The 22,649-nt window shown below is 39.9% G+C and overlaps 1 protein-coding gene and 1 pseudogene across 2 annotated transcripts in view; one reads left to right on the top strand and one right to left on the bottom strand.

Annotated features, from left to right (window-relative positions):
- The window catches only part of Vwc2 (von Willebrand factor C domain containing 2), a 156,532-nt gene that overhangs the window by 131,087 nt on the left and 2,796 nt on the right, over positions 1-22,649 (top strand). The gene's annotated exons all lie outside the window — the stretch shown is intronic.
- On the bottom strand, positions 20,698-22,259 carry LOC130876430 (heterogeneous nuclear ribonucleoprotein K-like; annotated as a pseudogene).

Raw genomic sequence — 22,649 nt, 5'->3', positions numbered from 1 at the left:
GACCTTGAAAACATAAATAATGTAACTATAAGTTCAATTATATGAGGTGATTAACTATTAATGTATATTTTTTTATTACCTTAAACAGTTGGTAATAATAATTTTCAAGGACTTGAAATTTGCATTGTTAAATGAGTTATATAGGTATAATACTTTGAACAAGAGTAGAAATGTACAGTATGTTCTAACAAAATTAATATCAACATACAGAATTTGTATACAATATACAAAAGTCCAATCTAAAATAAAACATTTAAAACTAGTAGTTGCTTTTAAAAAGTAGATTCAATAATCTTTTTTCTTATCATATCTATATATTCCCTTTTTCTTCTCAGAGTAGATTTAATAATCTACCCTTTTATCCAACCATATCTATAACCCCTTTTTCTTTTCAAAACAAGAACCGTAAACTTAATTTACTTTGCTTAGCTTTTTTCCTGATTATTGTTAATAATAACTTGTAACTAACTACCTAAATAATGACAAATATTTAGAATCCATTGAATGCAACCAAATACCACCCACCCCACCACTTGAGAATGTGGGTGTCATATTAAATTTACTTCGTGCCGTCTGGGGGCAACAGTATCTTTAGGGGATCCTGAAAAAAAACACTGGATTAATTGTCAGGTCCTGGGAGAGGCAGCTCTATTATTTTTTGTCCAGTCTATGCATAATGGGAAAGGGCGGGGCTTGTCTCAAGTCCTGAGCAGACTAGTCTGTTAGGCTGGATCATCTCAGCTAACTACCTCAAAATTATTCTGAGCAGTCTGTAGTTCAAAGCTGATCCTTAGTGGGTTTTTTTTTTTTTTAAGATTAGTAGTGTTATCATAGTCCTGGAGGAGTGGGGCCACATCCTTCTTATGGAGGCTTCAAAAGTCACTTGTTAGGCATGCTCATGGTTCACTGCTGAAATGGTAAGGGTGAAGACTTTCAGAAATATACATCTTTAAAAGAGAGGACTCTAGCTTTGACAACAATGATAGCCAGATGGGAATATTTTTAAAAGATCTGAGTCTTCAGGTAGTGTAGGATCCTCTACAGGCTCTCTTTCTCACTCCCAGCAGTGACTACCACATTCAGCTCCTAGCCAACCTTCTCATGGCACACCTATCATCTACCCGACAGTCAGCACTCACAGTTCTCTTTCCTTTGATAGTGACTTCAGTGGGCAAGGTGCATCTCCTAACACTAGCTTCCTTTTGCCTCCCCCAGAAACAACTGATATACCACCTGGCAGTATTGTGATCAAGCCACAGACAGGTCAGCCCTTCATAAATCCAGATGGAAGTTAAGTTGTGTATAATCCTCCCATGACTCAAAAGCCAGTTCAAACCTAAGAGGTGGTCCTCCACAGCCACCACGGCCACCTCTACCACCTCAGCAGTCACCTGGGGGAGGAGTGGTGATGATACAGCTCAACCTACCAAACAATCCACAACCTTGGGCACACTCACCCCACAGTGGAAACAAAACAAATATTACTGTATAGGTAGGAGGCTGCTCGATCATTTCCCTCAGACCCAAAATAATCACACAGATACTGTGTTGATTAAATCACTGCTTAGCCTATCAGCTCTAGCTTCTTATTGGCTAACTCTTGTATCTGAATTTAACCCATTTCTATTAGTCTGTGTATCGCCACGTGGCTGTGGCTTACCGGGTAAAGTTCTGTCCAGCATCTGTCTCTGGTGGTAGCTCCATAGCTTCTGACTCCACCTCCTTTCTCCCAGAATTCAGCTGTTTTCCCCACCTAAGTTCTACCTATAGGCCAAGCCAGTTTCTTTATTCATTAACCAATAAAAGCAACACATAGAGAGAAGGCCTCCCACACCAACTGTGACCACCATAGTGGGCAGAAGTGTATGGAATTTAGTAACAACATAGATAATATTGTTCAGAACAGTCCTCAACTTTGCAGTACCATCGTTTCACCACTTCAGTCACCAGCATCCACTCAGCTGTCCACCCTAAAGACCATCTTGGGACCACCACTTTCCATCATGTCCCCACTGGATAGACAAAGCAGTCATTGGCCAGGTGGAATGCCACTTTAGTAGGCTATTAAGGATGTAACATATTAAATAACTATTAAGTAATAACCAAATTGGAATATAGTTATACCTTGATATTCAAGGTAAACTAAAGGTGACTCAAAGTCATAGGGATGTTTTCCATTAATTGGAATAGGAACACAGCTTACCAGAGGCCCCTCATATCCCCTCATTGTGTATACTTTCTGACTTGTTTTATTTATACTCCTCTGAAAGCTCTACTTTGGTGTTTCTTTTCTTTTAATGATACATGCAAGACTCAAAGTGGAAGACGGTACTCTACTAAATTATCATATATCCAGAGCATAGCTTTGAAACAAGTAAAGCAACAGTTGAAAGAACTAATCTGAGATAATGATTTCATACTTTATTTCAAAGTTCTATCTGCAGTAATGTGCCAGATAAAGGACTCATTCAGAACATGTGAGAATGAAAACTAAAACAATGCAGCTAAGTGCAAAAGAGAGGACTGAATCTCATAAACACAGTATTGAGGACAAGAAGTCCACAGCAGAGGGCTACATAACTTTTAAGTGTTCTTAGCAATAATAAAAACTGGAATTTTATTCAATTATATAGGAATTAAGGCCAGGATGGGGGATAAAAGAGATCCTCAAACTTAGTAATGTCAAGTCCCTGGTGTTGTGTGGCAGCTTGATGCATATGTTTCTGCTTTTGTTCTGGGCAATGAAAGCCCCTATGTCTGTGTTAGTAAACATGCTTGCTCATGCCCCAGTGAGTCTCTCAGCTCTGCACAAGCCAAAGAAGTCAGTGACATATGTTACAATTGCTTTATTGACCCCTTTGTGAAATACACATGTCCCCCAAATACTAATATCTACTTATGAATGCAGGCTTTCATGATCAAGTATGTTTAGGAAGTGCTCTACACTCCAAGCCTGCTTCTCTGAGTGTCAGTATTTATTGACGTGACTAAGGCTCTGAAAAGGCAGGCTTTTTGTAAAAAATCCTCGTTTAGTTTAATGAAGTCTGTATCCAGTTTATTCAACAGGTAACATTTTAAGTTTGAAAAATGATTGCTTTTACATATTTAATTTGAAAAAGAATATATTTTTCATTCTTCATTTTTTGAGTGAGACATATTATGTATATTTTCTAAGAATTGAGTGTGTGAATGTTTTCACCACTAAAACTGGGAGAAGGAAGCCCTAATTGGGGATTGGGGAGGGAGGTCAAAACAGGAGAGTGTGGAAGGAGGGACAAATAACATTAAGAATGTTTTATAAGGCTTCAAGAAATTATATTATTCTATATTTACCTACAAGTATATACAGTAGGTACATATACACATGTGTGTACACAGAAAGTTGTATGTATATATATTTGTGTATGTATGTGTATAATATATAAAATAATAAAGACGGCCATTAAATTGAGGAGGGGTATGGGACATAGTGGGTGTTGGAGGGAGAAAAGGAGGTAAGTAATATAATTTTTTAAATTTAATAATTAATGATAATAAATAGAAATATATTGAAAAAATCTCACTATGTAGCCCTGGCTGTACTGGAACTCACTCTGTAAGCCAGGCTTGAACTCAGAGATCTACCTGTCTCTGCCTCCTGACTGCAGAGATTTAAGAAATCTGCTATCACACCAGGCCATATATGTGCCTTATTTCATGAATTATTGTAGTAAAAATCTAAAACATACTAGTGGTATATGCATAAACAGGTTTGTGGTTTTTAGCAGGATGTTCAGAATGGCAGTTCATTATTTGAGTCTAAGATTTCAACAAAGGTTTTAAACACACACTGAACACCAAGTACTAGAGTCAGGGGTGGGGCTGCATTGATCTTGTGGATTCTGCCCTGTGATGAGCACTGATGACTATCACTGTGGAAGGTAGTGCTGCTGGAGACAGGGATAGCAGGAAAGTACCCAATTCTAACTCTCTCACAAGGTTCCAGCTTGATTTGGGATCTGTGAGCCCCTGTATAGTTTATCATCAGGCTAGAACAAGCCAAGAGGAAGCACTACCATGGCCTACTCTGTCAGGGTCCAGCAGACTCTCCATTCCAGTTCTATTCTAGAAACACTGGTAGATACAAAGGGAGGAAGGTTCTTATAAACACTTGCCCAAGAGTGAGTTCTTTAACAGTGCTACTAGGCCCTTTCATCCTTGATACTCTGTGTCTTAGCCTGTTTGTGTGTCTATAACAAAACATTATAGAGATGGAGAGATGGTTCCATCATGAAGAGCACTTGCTGCTCTCCCAGAAGACCCAAGTTCAAGTCCTAGAATCCACATGGCTTTAGGATATCTGATTCTCTTCTGGCTTCCACTAGCACCATACATATGTACGTTGCATGAATAAACATAAAAACAAATAATATAAGATGCTACAGAATGAATGATTTAGAAACATTGAAACATATTTTCTTACAGTTCTGTAGGCATAAAAGTCCAAGAACAAGTTGCTATCCAGTTCCGTGTACCTTGTAGATACCTGTGATAGGAGTGGTAGGAGCAGAGGCACAACAGCTCTTTGAATCCCTTCTGTAAAATATGCCCAGTCCTGAGGGCATTCATAATCCAACCCTGTTCTGACATGGTCCTGCTCCAATATTGTCACACTGTCATTAAGTGTCTGCACATGATTCTGAGTAAGACTAGCATGTGAGCCATATCACTGTGCATCAGTTAAGATCGGCATATTTGTGAGTGCAGTCCAGACATTAAGAACCTCCACAAACATCGAGCCTCCATCCTAAAGTCAGACCAGCACAGGAAAAGTTCAGTTTGTGAAGGTTTGTTTATCAACTATCCCTGAGGAAGGAAAGCATTACTGCTATAGGACAGAATCATATTTGAATTAGCCATCATCAGTTATCTAGGCCAAGTCAATAATAACAACATAATTAATCAGTACTTATTACCCATATGACTCAATTAATACTTATAGTTCCTGAATGTACTTTCCATAGTTATGAAGTTGTTTTGCCAATTGCAGAGCAAATAAATGATTAAGAAGATTATCTATTATATATTAAATAATTAGGATTACAGTTATTCTTTCCATTTTCCTCCCTATGAATGCAGCTAAATACATGGGTATTCATTTTCCATTAAGTAACTATAGTACCACAGTCCAATTACAGACAGCAATATTGTTAATTCAGTTATATTTTTCCATCTGGTGATTATGAGTGATAATTTTCCCAGAATTCTAAAGGTCTGCTTTGTTAACTCTGCTTCATTTTGACTAGTGCTCTAATGAGTCAGCCTTCTTTGCTGACTTACTTTATATTTCTCTTTTACTATCTTTAATGTACTCTGTTTTTTAAATTTTATTTTTAAATTTTTTCAGACAATATGTTTTGGGCATATTCTTTCCCCGTCCAAAACTTTTTCCATATCCCCCATCCCTACCACCTCAGTTCATATTTTCTCTTTCTTAAAAAAAAAATAACTGGACCTGAGTTCCTCCACAGTCCATTGGTGTGTCATCATGTCCTATTGTGGTTTTCAGTGTTGGCCTCCATTTACTATGAGGGGAGCTTCTTTGATGAAGGGGTGATAGCAATACTCATCTGTATAAGAAAATATTTGGATATTGTTAGGAATTATACTGGTCTAGCAAAAAGGCAGGAGTAGGTTCTCTTCTAAGATCTATGACTTACCTCACTAGACCCAATATTTGGTTAGGTTTCAGTACCACACAGTTTCCCTCCCATTGACTTAAGGTGAGCATTAGGTTCAATTAGATAGCTGTTGTTTACCACAAACATATGAATTCCATGACAAAATTTTTTGGATATCTTGCCATGCTGATCATTATTGTGGTTGATAGATGTCACTGCTGGGAAGGACAGTTTAACTATCCCCCATCTCTTGAAAGCTTGCATCATGGTTACTGGTACTATGGAAGCATGAAGCAAGGTCCATCTTGATATCGGAATCCAGTGTTCTAAGTTTGGTATGTTCAGCACTAGCCCCCACCTCCACCATCTGAGAGGCAACTAAGGGCTACAATAAGTGTTTATATGGCTTTGGTGGTCACTATGATTACTATAATCAACCACTTGATACTGAGATTTTTGTTAGTCTATGCTTCTTGTAGGGAACAATGCCAGCCCAAGTAGCATAATACAGAGACTAACAGATCCTGATTAGCCCTGCCCCAGTGAACATGCCTACAGCACAGCTTCTAAATCTATGGCTCAGGGAATATCTTTGAAGAGGGGCAGAAAGATTGCAAAAGCAAGAGTACCAGGAAGTCTGCTGTGAAACCATTTGTCTTCAAAATGGCTGCCTAAACGAGACCTGAGCAATGTCAATGTCAATAGACATGCTAACATTGAAGGGAGGGAATCTTATGGTGTTGAAGGGGCTGCGGGCCACTTCCTGCCGCCTGGCTAGCTCAGTCGGGAGAGCATGAGACTCTTAATCTCAGGGGCGTGGGTTCATGCCCCACGTTGGGCGCCATTCTGTTGAAGGAGCTGCGGGCTGCTTTCCACCACCTGGCTTCTAGCCGCCTGGCTAGCTTATGCCCCAAAATAACAACACAGAAACTGTATTCTTTTAAACACTGCTTGGCCCATTAGTTTTAGCCTCTTGTTGGCTAATTCTTACATTTTGATTAGCGCAAGTCATGGTGGCTTACCAGGAAGATTCTAGCCTACGTCCATCTTGAGCCGGAGCTTCATCGCATCTGGCTCAGAGAGGAGAGGCATGGCAATTGCCTCACTTCCTCCCAGCATTCTGTTCTGTTTACTCTGCCTACCTAATTTTCTGTCCTATCAAGGCAGTTTCTTCATTAACCAATTAAATTAACTCCTCCATCATTATGGGTTCCACTCTTCAACAGAGAACTACAGACACCAATGACTGCTGAGAGAAGGGAAATAAGCTTTTCTTATGAATGAGCAATCTAATTGGTTATCTGTTACAGAATAGAACAGAAACCATATACACACAAACGACAAAAAGAGACTTGGTTATATATTTATAATGCATAACACTATTCAAAAATAAAGAGGCTATCAATTTGAATCTGGGGTGATGACCATGAGAGAGTTAGAGAGAGGGGTATGGGAGGCAGAAGATGAAGAGAAAGAAAAGGGTAGAAGTAATGTATTTATATTTTAATTAAAATTAAAAACAAACACCAAAACACACGTGTGCATGTACACACAGGCAACATACAGAGGAAAAGAAACAAACAAGCAGTTCACTATGTTCTGACTAACTATTCTTGAGTGGCCTACCTTATGGATGTGGTAGATGGCCTACAGTCATTATCTTGAAAAAAAGATTTTTCCTTTCCCAGCAGGTATCAATTGCAAATACCTTCTTGGTTAAGGTAAGATTTTGTGTCCACTTTCCTTTCTCCTTGCTGGGATGTTGTCTGGTTTGAACATGTGCAGGCCTTCTGCACATTGTCATAATACCTGTGAGTTCATGTGTGCACCAGCCACCTTAAACTCCTAGCAATAGTGGACAGGGTACCTGAACTGGCCTTCCCCTGTAATCAGACTGGTGACTACCCTAATTGTCATCAGAGATATTCCATCCAGTAATTGATGGAAGCTGATGCAGAGATGCATATCCAAGCACTGTGCTGAGTTCCAAGGAGTCTTGAAGAAAGAGAGGAGGGATTATGTGAGCCAGGGAGTCATAGTGGGGGAGCCCACAGAGACTCCTGTGATGTCTGGAAAAAGCTATTTTTTTTTTTGAGTAATCCACCACTTCTGGCTATTCTACATCCTGGGCATTTTTCCTTTACCAGACAAAAGACTTGCAAACATATTTTCTTCCATCTTATAGCTTGTGCTATTTTTGTCACTTTTACAGAATAGTAATTTACATTTGAATGAAATACAATGCAACAATTTTCTCTTTCATATATCTCAGGCAATCCTCACATTCATGACCTCCTGTCTCTGCCCTCTTGGTGCTTCATGTGCTGGGTGGCAGGTACTGTCATGTCCATTTTGCTCATGCACATTAATGTTCATTCAAAAACTCACCAAGAATTCTGTGTTTTGACAACTTTAACCTGCTGTTTTATGAAAATGTTATGTTATCCCCTTAAAAGAGTTTTTGTGTAAAATGGGACATTTGGATTGAGTCTTCTGATCCTGCATAGCCAAAGGTTTCAGTATCACGTTTTGGAAGACTCATTTTTTTTTATTTCTGCTGATTTTGGTTAAACTGCCTCCACCTTTTCCAGTTTTCTAAGGTAAAAACTTAATTTATTTAAAATTCTTTTCAAATGCATTTAAATCTGTAAATTCTCTTCTGTACTTTGCTATCTCTCAGGTTTTAAGTGTTTTTATTGTTTCTTAAGTTAAAGTATTATTAAATTTCTCTTTGGATTTTATCCAGCACCCTGTTCTTTTTTAAAATTTATTAGATTTTTTTTTAAAAAAAATACCAATCCAAGTTCCCACTCCTTCCCCTCTTCCCATTCCCTCCACACACTCTCCCACTTCACTCCCATCCAATCCTCAGAGAGGATTGCTTTGGGGAAGGTCCAAGACCTGCCCTACTACATCTAGGCTGAGCAAGGTATACATCCGAAGAGAATAGGATCCCAAAAGGCCAGTACCTGCAGTAGTAATAAATCCCGGTGCCACAGCCAGTGGCCCCTCAGTCTGCCCCAGCCATGCAACTGTCAACCACATTCAGAGGGTCTAGTTTGGTCCTATGCTAGTTCCTTCCCAGTCCGGGTGGAGTTGGTGAGCTCCTATTAGCTCAGGTAAACTGTTCTTATTGTATGCTGCATAATCTCCAAGTATTTGGTGTTTTTCTGTTGTTTTCCATTAAAGACAGCCAATTTAATTCTAATGTGATCTAACTACACTTATAGTATGATTTTTAAAATTTCTTCAACTTTCTAAAGTATGTTGTGTAGTTGGAGACTGCTCATTCATTTCCCGGCTGCCCAGACATGAAATAATCACACAGAAACTATTTAAACTATATTAATTACAATACTGTTTGGTCAATAGATTAAGCATATTTCTTATATCTTAAATTAACCCATTCCTAATATTTTATATTTTACCACGAGGCTCATGGTTTACCAGTAAGGTTCCAGGGCAGGAATCATTCTCCTTTGGCAGCTACATGGAAGTTCCTAGACTCTGTATACTCTCTATATGTATCTTTTCCAGCCTGGCTATATTCTGTTAAGCAATTGGCTGAAAGCAGCTTCTTTATTAACCAATGGGAATAAAACATATACATAGCATAGAGAGGGGGAATCTAACATTAGTGTTGTTTGGTCTATAACTTGGTTTATCTTAATCATCATTCTAAATGTTTTTGAGGGAAAAAGGTGTATTCTCTTGCTGATGAATGACAGGAACAGAGGGCAGAAATACCCAGTGGATGGCTAGTACTCTTCTGGTCCCTCTGTCCTCACTGGTTTCATGTTTGCTGCAAGTGTAATAACAGATTCATATATTTTTCTGAAGTTCTATCAGATTTATTTGTGATCCACTCTAACAATCTCTATCTTGATATATTAAGCCTATTGAACACTCACTAGACTAATTTCTATTATTTTACATATTTATACCTGTGACATTTGTTACTCTTTTCTTTTTTTTTTTTTATTCTTTTTTAATTAAAATTTCCACCTGCTCCCCGTTTCCCATTTCCCTCCCCTCCTCCCAAATATTGCCCCCTCCCCCCACTTCCCTCCCCCTATCCCCACTCCTCTTCTCCTCCCCCCACACCATCCCCCCTCCCTCTTGATACTGAAGAGCAGTCCAAATTCTCTGCCCTGCGGGAAGACGAAGGTCTTCTATCTACTTCCAGGAAGGTGAGCTTCTAAACAGGCTAAGCTCCCACAAAGCCAGTTCATGTATTAGGATCGAAACCTAGTGCCATTGTCCTTGGCTTCTCATCTGCCTTCATTGTCCGCCATGCTCAGAGAGTCCGGAATCAACCCATGCTTATTCAGTCCCAGACCAGCTGGCCTTGGTGGGCTCCCAATAAATCAGTTCCACTGTCACAGTGGGTGGGTGCATCCCTCGTGGTCCTGATTTTTTGCTCATGTTCTCCCTCCTTCTGCTCCTCATTTGGACCTTAAGAGCTCAGACCGTTGCTCCAAATTGAGTCTCTGTCTCTACCTCGATCCATCGCCAGATGAAGGTTCTAAGGTGATAGGTAAGACATTCATCAGTATAGGACAGGGTCATTTCAGGTTCCCTCTCCTCAGTTGCCCAAGGTATCAGCTGGGGACATCTCCCTGGACACCTGTGAACCCCTCTAGAGTCAAGTCTCTTGCCAACCCTAAGATGGCTCCCTTAGATAGGATATACACTTCGCTGCTCCCGTATCCTCCCTTCCTATATCCCAACCATCCCAATCCCCCGAGCTCCTCCCATCCTCCCCTTCTCATGTTTCTCATCCCATTTCCCCTTTGCCCCATGCCACCTCACCCGCAAGTTCCCAGTTTTTGCCCTGCAATCTTGTCTACTTCCCCCTCTCCATGCGGATGACTATATGATTTTCTTTGGGTTCACTTTCTTATTTAACTTCTATAGGATCACAAATTATATGCTTAATGTCTTTTATTTATGGCTAGAAACCGATTATGAGTGAGTACATCCCATGTTCCTCTTTTTGGGTCTGGGATACCTCACTCAGGATAGTGTTTTCTATTTCCATCCATTTGCACGCAAAATTCGAGAAGTCATTGTTTTTTACTGCTGAGTAGTACTCTAATATGTATATATTCCACACTTTCTTCATCCATTCCTCCATTGAAGGGCATCTAGGTTGTTTCCAGGTTTTGGCTATTACAAACAATGCTGCTATGAACATAGTTGAACAGATACTTTTATCATTTGATGGGGCATCTCTTGGGTATATTCCCAATAGTGGTATTACTGGATCTTGGGGTAGGTTGATCCCAAATTTCCTGAGAAATCGCCACACTGATTTCCAGTGTTACTCTTTTTTATCTGTTGTTTCAGTTTTTGTCTCTAGTTCTTTTCTATACGTTGTGATTTCACTTCAGCATTTTATGGCTCCATAGTACATATCTTACCCTCCCTATTCTTAGCATTTTTCATCAGTTACCATAAAGTTTGCAATGTACATTTACTGAAATAGTCTATAATGGTGATAGGTGATAGTTTACCAAAATGACAAAACAGCCTTCAAACAAGGTGTTTTCTTACAAATAGAACATCAAAATGGATTAAAGGAAAATAGATGAAGGCCATTACTAGTCATTAAAGAAACAAAAATTCAAATTTGGGAGTGCACTATTCTCTTTCAGAATGACTTAAGATAATACATGGGACAAAGCCAAAGGCTCCTAAGGATGCAAATAAACAGGGCTCTGATTGAATGTAAAATTTGATGTTCCTGTAGAAAACTATTATCTACATCCTGCATACAAGATAAGCGGTGTCTTTCTCAGTAGCATCTAGTTATGGTGGACAATCAAGAGCAGTAGAAATAGCTTTTGTTTTGGGTGTTGCTGAGAACTCAACTCACCAGTAACTTGTAAGGAGGTAACCTGTGGCTAACACTTGAGATTTTCATCTAGTAGCCCATGTCTTTTGAGAGTAGGTCTGTTCACCCACGGAACTTCATTGACCAGAAAACTCTGTCCCATCTGGCTTGCTTAATAGTATGAGAAGGTGTTGTACAGGCTTTGAGGGAAGGAAAGTCATCAGTGGTCTCAATCAGTGCTGAAATGTGCAAGCTACATACAACACCGACCTTCCTGGCAAGATTTGCCCACTGGTACTATGGTGGCATATGATTATAGAGATAACCAGTTACTTTATGATTGGAGATGAGATGATGTCCTGCTCCACAGACGGTATTTATATTGTAAACCTGGTCACAAGTCCACAACTACAGGCTGATCTTAGGGAGAACTTGATGTTATGTTAAGTGAACATGTTTTTAAACCATCTTCCAAATATTTATGTCTGTATCCATATGTTTGGGTTGCTTTCAACTTTAGTCACAGATTTAATGTTTCATTAGTGGATCATATTTAATACTGGGACACATATATGACCAAAGCACCAAGTATAAAAAATCCTGAATGCTCACCTATAATCATTTCTATTAACCTCTCCCTTCATCAAAGACTTAGGAAACATCATAGAATAGTGGGAGTAAAGAATGACAGATAAAGAGGACAAATATGAAATGCACATTTCTGGGCTTGCCATAGCTTCTGCACATCAGTTCACAGTAGCCGTGGTTATTGACACCAGTACTGTATAAGCTCAAACTAGTCAAACTTCTGGCATGAATAGGAGATGACCCAGAGACTCCCAATTTTGGTGGTATTAGCAGTTAATGGTTGATGAAAGAGAAAACATCACCCTTCTTGGGGGGATGTTGCCCATGCCTCAGTATATGGCACCACACCCATCACATATGGGCAACACTAAAAGAGCTCATATGGTTATTAATAACAAGAGGACATGAATTTAGGATGGTGGTAGAGTGAGGGACCCTAGGGAGTTGAACTGAGGTAATGGTGGTGCTAACTATACAAAACCCCAGAAGTGAAAAAAACTAACAGAGATCTATGTACACATCATGCCATGGCAGCTACCCTTTTCATATTGCTCTAAAATTATTCATAAAACAACTGTTATGGAATAATGAGTGAAGTGTCATAACTCTCCCCTCTACTTACAACTGTTACCTACAAACACATTTGATAAGAAATACAAAATCTGAAGGCTTTAATTATTATGCTTATGCTTGATAAAGAAAAAATATACATATATATACACATTTGCAGACACAAATGTTCAGAGAAAAATCATCTGAAAGATAAAAAACTGTAATGAGTCTTTCTCTATCCTACCAGCCAGCTCCAAAATAATGACATGAAGACTTCATATTAATTATGAAAGCTCAACCTATAGGTTAGGCTTGTTTCTAACCAGCTCTTATAATTTGAATTAACCCGTATTTTTATTAATGAGCATCCTGCCACATGGCTTTTGCTATATTATGTTTTGTTTAGCCTCTGTGTGATGGTAAAGTGTAGAGTTTATCTGGCTGGATAATCTGTGAGGCTGGACTATCTCAGCTAGCAGCTTTGAAGTTGTTATGGATTCAGAATTTTGAGGAAACCGCAACAAAGGCACTCTGAGAGGCTGGATTACCTGAGCTACGTGTCTTCATTGGTGTGCACAAGTCAGTTAAAAGTGACATTTATTATATGATAAGCAGGTAAAAGGCATATGTCGACTTTACACATCCATTTGGACTGTATAACCAATTCTCTAAGAATGGATGTCAAGAGGACAATGTAGCCAACAAGATTTATCACGTTTCATCCTGTCTCATAGCTATTTCCATGTAAAGGGTTCAGCATATATGTCACCTGTCATGTAGTCTTTCTTGGTTTCTTTTTTTAATGTCTGTAGCCAAGATTTTTAGGAGGACTCCTCCAATCAAATCTGATCTTCATTAATTTAAAGAGAATTATAACTTTTGCTTCCTGTGGAAAACTTCTCTTGCAACACAGCATCTTTTCTGACTTCCATTTTAAAGTTAAAAACATTCTTTAAATATATAGTTTAGTTTAAATAACAGTTTCCATAATCCAATGTCTCTCAGAAGCGATTGTTTTTTGTACATTAGCATTTAAAAATTCAAAGTCAGCGAAGTATCATACAGAATCCAGACACCCTGTGTATTTCCCATCTTTATGTACCTTATTTTTTATATTGCTCTACTCTTCCTTAAAAGACATTATTATTTTTAAACTTTTTTTTTTTACTGTCTATACCCATTTTTTTTCTTTCTTCAGCAGTTAAGCACATTTTTAAACATAGTTTTCTGTGTCTGGACCTGGTTTTACTAAGTGCCTGCAGGTGTTCGGACCATGTGAGGCAAATCTTAAACTGCCATGTCAGTCATAGCTCAGCTTAGCACGTGGCATTAGTGGCTAGCTCAAGCCCAAAGTTAGTGGCCAAGAGCCATGTCTCTGTACACTAAGCATTGGCTCATCTGAGAGACTGCAGGATTGGGAATCCATATCTAGCTTCATGTCCAGAATTTGTCTTAGCTTTCTCAGATGCTATGTTTGGATATTTGAGCGTACACATGGGAAGCCACGAGTAATGAGTCTTTCTCTGTCTCAACAGCCAGCTCTCAATATGATTGCATGGAGATTTCTTATTAATTATGAAAGCTCAGCCTATAGCTTAAGCTTGTCCCTAACTAGCTCTTATAACTTAAATTAACCCATATTTTTATTCATCTATGTTCTACCACATGGCTTTCACCTTTATCCCTCTCTGTGTGTTCAAACCATTCCTTGTCTGGCTGGCTTCTCTACCTCTCTTCTCCCCAGAGTACTCTCTGTCACCAGAATTCCCCACTAACCTCTTCCTAGCTATTGATCATTCAGCTTTCTATAACAACAATCACAGAAATACATCCCCATACAGTGTACACATATTCTACAACAAAGAACTTGGTGATTTTATAGATTTCTTCTTGAAATATAAAAACTATGGAAAATTTCAATAATTGGAACCTGTTATTAAATGTAAATTTTAGTAAAACTGATATAATTCACCAAAACTTTTATAACATTCAGATCCAAAATTGTTTATAAACTACAAGAATAGTAGCTCTTAATTTATGTGTCATAAATCAAATATCTGAAGCAAGAAAACACAGCAACATGGCATACAATTCTAAGTAAAAGTTACCTTTAAAAAACAGTAATAAAAATAATCCTCCATTCTAAGTTATTTTGCATGAAAAAAGCCAGTCTCATGTATTCTTTAAGGGTCTGTGTCTTAACTGATTTTTCATTAATACAACCAAGTACTGGCTTTGTGGCCCTGGTAAGTACCTCATGATGGAAAGCAATGCTGTCAGCAGTGTACATGAGGAAGCACCAAATCATCAGATATGAAGCCGGAAACGCTGCTCAGGTCTTGCTTTCTGGTTGGGAAGACTGAAGTGCCAACCATAACAACTTTAATTTCTTCCAAGGACACACTCTCAAGTGATGCAGGCATTTCCCGTTAAGTTCTGCTTACTGTTACCATATCAGAAACCATTTTTTTCTAATGCCCTCTGGGGACATGTTCAAGTCACTTCCAAGCCAGAGCAGTCTACACTGATGCAGTATATTTGAACTACACTCTGCATCTACACTGCTTCAGTGACATGGCATAATACAAGCACACACCCCTGAGGCTGCCTGACACATGTGGTCTGAGAAATTCTCTAACAAAATAGGATAAAGAAACTGGTCAACATGAAATGCCTCTCAGAAGTTAATAAAGTATATCACCATTGAGTTCTGAGCAAGAAGAATTACTTGTTATTGCAGCCATGAGAGATGGACGTCTGGAACTCTAAAATCCTGTCGATTCTGCACCCAGAAGTTGAGCCTCCAGGAAGCCCTGAGCCAGTACTTTTCTTAGCAATTCATTTAGCCATGAAAGGGAGACAAATGATGTAATATTCTAGTTACAATTGTATAAAAGAAAAACTTTCCTACATGAAATAATATAAATGGTGCTTCCTTCCTTTAGGATTGCATATTCTTAATTACTTTCATAAACTGTTGGTACTATAGTTAGCTTTTACTTTTTGTCCAGGAATATTATTTTTACTAATAAGTTCCCAATATTTAAATGCTTTTTTCTTCACTTGAATCATAAGATTACAACATACCCCAAGTGCAGATGCACTGCATATTTTCTGGGGACCAATTTCAAAGTGTCCATTAGCAGAGTAGGTGTTGAACACACAGTGAGGAATGCCCCCACTGGGACCAGGAAGAACAAGACAGTTCCCATGTTCTGATATGGGCTCAACAGCTCAGATAAGATCTTAAGTAAAATTAAAAGAAAACCATACTTTTTGTGAAAGAAAACAAAGAAATAATTTCCTTACTCTTTTTTAAAAAGTTGTATAATAGGAAGATAAATGAGAAATTACTTTTTAAAAGCAGCTTGAGGTTCTTGATACCACCAGCCAAATTTTGACCATTACAAAGAATACAATTTCATTGAATTGAGAAAAACACTAACAAATAAAAATCTAAAATCTCTGAGTGACATAAACATAAGAAGGTAAACTATTAGTCTAAGAAGGACTAGTAACGCTGTGCAGAAAAAGCAATTCAGGCAAGGACATTCTCAGAATAACTAAGAGGAATGTACAGCACATAACAAGACTCCATAGCATATTATTATCCCCTTTGGTGGATGAGGCCACCATGGCACGAAGCGGTTATTTAGTCTATGACCACATGTTAGCCAGCAATCTCATATTACTTTGAAGATGAGTCCTCCGAGTAACTCTCTCAGGATACAGGCACTCTGAGCAATTGTAGTATGATATTAGGATGAACAAAAAGCAGATTATTCTGTAAAGATAATAAACAGAAAGAAAAAATTAGTAACTTCATGGTATACCTGGCATGGGGAGTGCACTGTGATGGTGGGGGGCACTTTTCTGAGGTAGGTCCATACATAGCCCTATCCCACACTGGGCTTTCATCTGACAGTAGAGAAGAGGCATGGGCAGGCTATATACAGAGAGGGCTAGGGTATTTGAGCAACGCTGATGGATGCAGGAAAGTCTTAGATTTAAAATAAGTTTAGGGCAAGATGATACATGCATATTCTTAACAGAAAGTCAGTAGATGTCAATATAAGCCATGACTATTTGCTGTCAGGAGGACAAGACCAGAGCTCAATGGAAACTCCCAGGATCTATAAGCTAAGACTCCTATGAATGGGAGATACAGAGCCTGAACTAGCCATCTCCTGTAACCAGGCAAGGCTTTCAGTGAAGGGACTGGAACCTGAACCCAACCACATAACCTTTGACCTACTATGTGCCCTTCCTACAAAATATGTGAGGACAAAGGTGGCACAGAAATTACGGGAGTGGTGAGCCAATGACTGATCCAGTTTGAGACCCATACTATCAGAGGGAACCTGGGAACCAGAGGCTGGACAGCTCAGAGACCTAAAACAGAACCAAACATGACTGACTGACAAAAAGAAAAATGAAAAAAAAAAGTCAATAAGATGATTGCTAATGATATTCTGCTATACTCATACATTGTTGCCTAGCCAAATTGTCATCAGAGAGGCTTCACCCAGAAACAGATGCAGAGACACAGGGTCAAACATTAGGCAGACCTCAGGGAATCCTGTAGAAAAATGGGAAGGAAGGATTACAGGAGCCAGAGGGGTCAAGGATGCCACAAGAAAACCTACAGAATCAATTAACTTGGGCTCATGGGGGCTCACAGAGACTGAATCACCAATTGACTTAGGACCATGGGACTGACCTAGGCCCTCAGAACAAATATTACAGTTGAATAGCTTGGTCTTTTGTGGTATTCCTAACAGTGGGAGCAGGAGCTATTTCTGATTCTGTTGCCTGCTTTCGGGACCTTTTCCTTCTACTGGGTTGCCTAGTCCAGCCTTAATAGGAGAGAAGATGTCTAGTCTTACTGCAATTTGATCTGCCATGGCTGGCTGATATACATGGGAGGCTGCCCTTTTCTGAAAAGAAAGGAGGAGGAGTGGTTTGGGGGTGGGTTAGAGGTAAGGACTGAGGGAGACAAGGGAGGGGAAATCTGATTGGGCTGGAAAAAATTAATTAGCTAAAAAAAATCAAGAGAGAAAATAAAAATGAATTTATAACTTTGTATTCAATTATTTATTTATTTTACATCCAGACCATAATCGCCCCTCCTTCCTCTCCTCCCATGTCTCTACCCCCTCTTAATCCACCTCTCCTCCATATTCACTCAGAAAGGGGCCAACCTCCCATGGGCCTCAGCAAAGCATGGCATATCAAGCTGTCATAAGACCAAACACCTTCCACTGTATTCAGACTGGCCAAGGCAATCCAGTATGAGGAATAGATTTCCAAACCCTGCTCCCATTAACAGGGGTCCCACAAAGAACCCAAGCTACACGACTGTCACATATATGCTAAGGGCTTAAGTTGGTCCTACGCTGGTTCCCTGGTTGTTGGTTCATACTTTATGAGTTCCCATGAGCCAGTCTAGCCATTACTGTGGGTTTTCTTGCTATGTCCCCGAATCCCCTGACTCCTACAATCCCCCCTTCCTCTCCTCAGCAGGACTGCCCAAACTCAACCCAATGTCTGGCTTCGGTTCTCTGGATCTGCCTCCATCATTCACTGGATGAGGGCTCTCCGACGTCAGGTGGGTTAGTCATCAATCCAATCACCAGAGATGTCCAGTTCAGGCTATGCATCAACTACTGCCAAGAGTCTTAGCTGGGGCCATCCTGTAGACTCATGGGAGTTTCCCTTGTATCAGGATTTTACCCCTCTGTAAAACCTACCTTTCCAGTCATCTCCCTCAGCACTTTCCCCCTCCACCCACCCCACAACCCAACCCCTCAACTACTCATGCCTACCCACCCCCAGTCCAGCCAGGAGATCTCCTCTATACCATCATCCCAAAGGGGTAATTGCTGAAGCTTCCTTCAAACTCGTACTGCCCCTTTATTCTTTCAAATTCATGGCCTCTAAAAAACTGTTGTTACATGTGTGTTCCTAGATATATACATGCAATCTGCTGATTCCTGTATAATATTACCTGTATGTGTATATGTTTTCAGGGTTGATCTGTAGTGGGGGCTGCGGGCCTCTTCCCATAGCCCGGCTCCCACATTGTTAGCTTTATACCCGAAATAACAACACACGCATTGTATTCTTTTAAACACTGCTTGGCCCATTTCTATTCATGTGTGTAGCACCCCAAGATGTGCTTACCGGGAAGATTCTAGCCTACATCCATCCTGGGTTGGAGCTTTATTGCGTCTGCCAGGGAGAGGGGAGCATGGCGTCTGCTCCAGAGAGCAGAGCTGTCGAGTCTGAGCTCACTTCCTCTTCCTCCCAGCATTCTGTTCTGTTTACTCCACCCACCTATGTTTTAACCTATGAGGGCCAAGCAGTTTCTTTATTACCTAACCAATGAAATCAACAGATTGATATATGACACTCCCACATCACTTCCCCTTTTTCTGTTTAAACAAAAAAAAAGGAAGGCTTTAACTTTAACATAGCAAAATTACATATAACAAAACAGTTATCAAGTAAGAATTACAGTTACAATATTTACATCTATTTTATCTTTTATAACAAAGGAAAACTATAACTAACTATTCTTCAACTCCATCAAAGACTCCAGTAGAATACAATATTACCTAAGCAAACAAAAAGTAAGCAACTTCTAAACTCTAGAAATGACAGAGACATCTCGCTACCTGTACAGTCACCCAAAGTTCCTCTGCACCGTTGGGGCATCCATCTTCCTTTGTCACTAAATGGCATGCTCTTCCCTGGGGCGATGATTTCACTTTTGCTCTCATTATTTCTTAGCTGCTTGTTGTTCTTTGTCTAAAGTAGAGGCCTCCTAAGCATTCCACCTTGTGTGTCTATTGGTATCATCCGTGTTCATGTCATGTTTAGGCAGCCATATTAATGAGGCTTCATGAATGCAGCTTCTGACATTCATAAAAGGCATAGTATCACAGCAAATTCCCTGGTCCTCTGACTTTTTTTTTTAATTTAAGATTACTGTATTTCCTTACAAGAGGAACACTTCAATAAACTTTGTATCAGTCAACCCCCTTTCAAATTGGGCACACATCAAAACTAACATCATGGAAGTTTATTTAAGATGTGGATTTTGAACTACCAATACAGCGCCAAGTCTACACAAAACATCCACAGGAACTTTTTCCATTTTTTGAATCGGTCACAAACATTTCCTACATAATTCAACACACAGAGAAATGGTACATCCTTTTTCTTTCATTGTGCATACAATGGAAAAAACAAGTATATATATATATATTTTTTACAAAGTTCAACAAGACACTAAAGCGGTTGACAATTTGTCTATAGGTGAGAAATTATCTAACAAAAATAACCAGGATTTACTCAGCATCAGCCACTTCTATAACCAAGTGTTACTCTGATTAATAAAGCTCACTGCCCATTAGGCTTCTGGCATATACTTAGGATGGTTAATTCTTGTAATATTGTTTCCCACCTTAGTTCTCCCCATTAACATAGAAAACTGCTGAAAAGTAGTGGCAAACATTTGCAAAAACAAACAAAATTCCAAGCTTATTATAAGCATGAATATGTGATGGAAATTTATCAAGCCACATCTTCCCAACCATTAAGAAAATCACCCAAACTGAAACTGCCAATGTGTTTTGTCTATGTCCAAGACGTGCACTTATATCCAACAGAGGAGCTGAAAATCAAACTTAGTGTTTAGTTTAGGGGTGGGCTGGAAAGTTCAACCACCATTTGAAAATTGCCTTAAAAAAACAAAAAAGACCACCAAAAATAGATTCACTAAATTTATTTTAAAAATCATAAAACGTTTCTTACAAAAGAGCATTACATTCTGCACACTGCTCTGAACAAATGCCAGGGACACGTGGACTATTACTTTCCTCCCTGTCCCAGCCCCCCAGTGTTACAGTGACCACAAAGCAAGGTGTTCACAGTAATTACACGGGGGGAAATTTTTTAAAACCACCAACAATAAAGAAAAATTAAATTCACTCACTCTGCTGCGGTTTCAAATTTTTAATGTTTGTTTTTGCATGCCCTCCCCCCAACTCTGTAAGTAACTAAAACATTAGACATCTTGTCAACACTACACCTCAAATGCAGAACACCTATGAAGCAGAGGAATGTTGGCTTTTTAAACAGAAGCAGATAAAAAAAAAGATGCAGGACTCCTTCAGTTCTTCACTAGTCTTAGAAAAACTTTCCAGAATACTGCTTCACACTGTTCTGCAGCAAATTGTGCATTCTGTATCTGGTCCTGTGTTCCTGTGATGGTAATAATCCGATCTTCAGATCCTTCCAAAGGCTCATCAATTTTGATCGATGCTCCTGACTCATGACGGATTTGTTTAATCCGCTGACCACCTTTGCCAATAATAGATCCAGCCAAATCTTTGGGAATAGTTACTTGTGTGGTAATAATAGGTCCGCCAAGATCACCATATGAGCCACGACCCCCTGCATAGGAATAATCATATCCAGAACCACCCTGTGGTTCATAAGCCATCTGCCATTCTGATGGACTCCATGTGTCAATTGCAGAGTCCCAAGTTTCATCAGCACTGAACCCAACCATGCCATCATAGCGGTCTCCAGGCCTTCCTCTTCTGTCGTAAGCCATTAGATCTCCCCCTCTGGGAGGTGGTGGTGGAGGAAGAGGAAGATTCCGAGCTCTGCTGCCACCCCGGCCACCACGACCAGGAGGTGGTGGTGGAGGTCCTCGACGAGGGCTCATATCATCATAATCTCTTCTAGAGGGAGGTATGGGACGCCCACCCCGACCAGGAGGCATTCTGTCAAAACCACCTCTTCCCCGCATGGGAAATCCCACAGGACGTCCACGACGGTCATCAAACATCATTGTAAAACCACCATAATCATAGGTTTCATCATAAAAGTTGGGATCATAAGGCTGTGCGCGTCCTTTGATGGGAGACTCAGATATAAGGTCAAGGATGATCTTGATGCACTCTACAACCCTATCAGGCTTTCCTCCAATAAGAACAACTCTGTCAGTAGAGTGAGGGCAGCATTCCTGGAAAAGCTTGATTGTTGTCTGAGTGTTTTCTCGAAGTTCTTTAATTTTAGCACCTTTGACACCAATAATTCCTCCTGCCAGACTTTGATGAATCAACAGTCTCAACTCGCAGTCAAAGTCACTTCCTTTATAGTGTTGGTAATTTAAGCATTCCACAGCATCAGATTCGAGCGGGAGCTGGCTGGTTGCAGTGGGTGATGGCAACTGCAGGCCCTCTTCCAAGGTAGGGATGATTTTCTTCAGAATTTCTCCAATTGTTTCAATATCAGCACTGATACTCAGTATGGGCTCGGGGCCACTGCTGTCTGGGACTGAAACACTGGCATTGTAGTCTGTACGCAGAGCCTTAATGTTCTTGCCTCCTTTCCCAATCACTGCACCAGCATTCTTGCTCTGAAGCAAAATGCGCAGTTCAACCATCTCATCAGTATTTCTAGATCTTTTAAAGGCTTGCTCCTCTTCCATATCTTCTGCAGGGCGTTTACCAAATTCACCATTGGTTTCAGTGTTGGGGAAGGTTTCTTCTGGCTGCTCGGTCTCCATTTTCTTGAATTAAATGGATACACCAACGTGAGGGGCCGCAGGCGAGCAGGAGGCGAGCACGACGTCCGTGCAGCGGAGGCACAGAGGATAATGGCGTCTGCAGCGCTGTCGCCAGGAGCGCCCTCCTCCTCTCTCGTTCGTGCACTCTGTCGCGAGGGGGAGCTCCTCTGACTTTTACAAGTTCTCTGTCCCCTCTTCTGTAATGACCTCTGAACCATAGGTGCAGAAGTTGTGTCATAAATTTAGCAGTTGGTAATGTGTCCCACAATTCTGTATCTTGATTGACTGTGCTTTTCTGTAATGATCTCTATCTATTGTAAAGAGAAGTCTCCTTGATGAGAGATAAGAACTATACTTATCTGTGGGTATAAGGACAAACATTTAGAATGCAGAAAGGGATCATTCTGGTTTAGTAAAGCAGCCATTGTAA

This window comes from Chionomys nivalis, chromosome 6 (genome assembly GCF_950005125.1).
Source record: "Chionomys nivalis chromosome 6, mChiNiv1.1, whole genome shotgun sequence".
Classification (NCBI taxonomy): domain Eukaryota; kingdom Metazoa; phylum Chordata; class Mammalia; order Rodentia; family Cricetidae; genus Chionomys; species Chionomys nivalis.
Note: the sequence above shows the minus strand (reverse complement) of the source record. Positions and strands in the feature narration are given on the sequence as shown.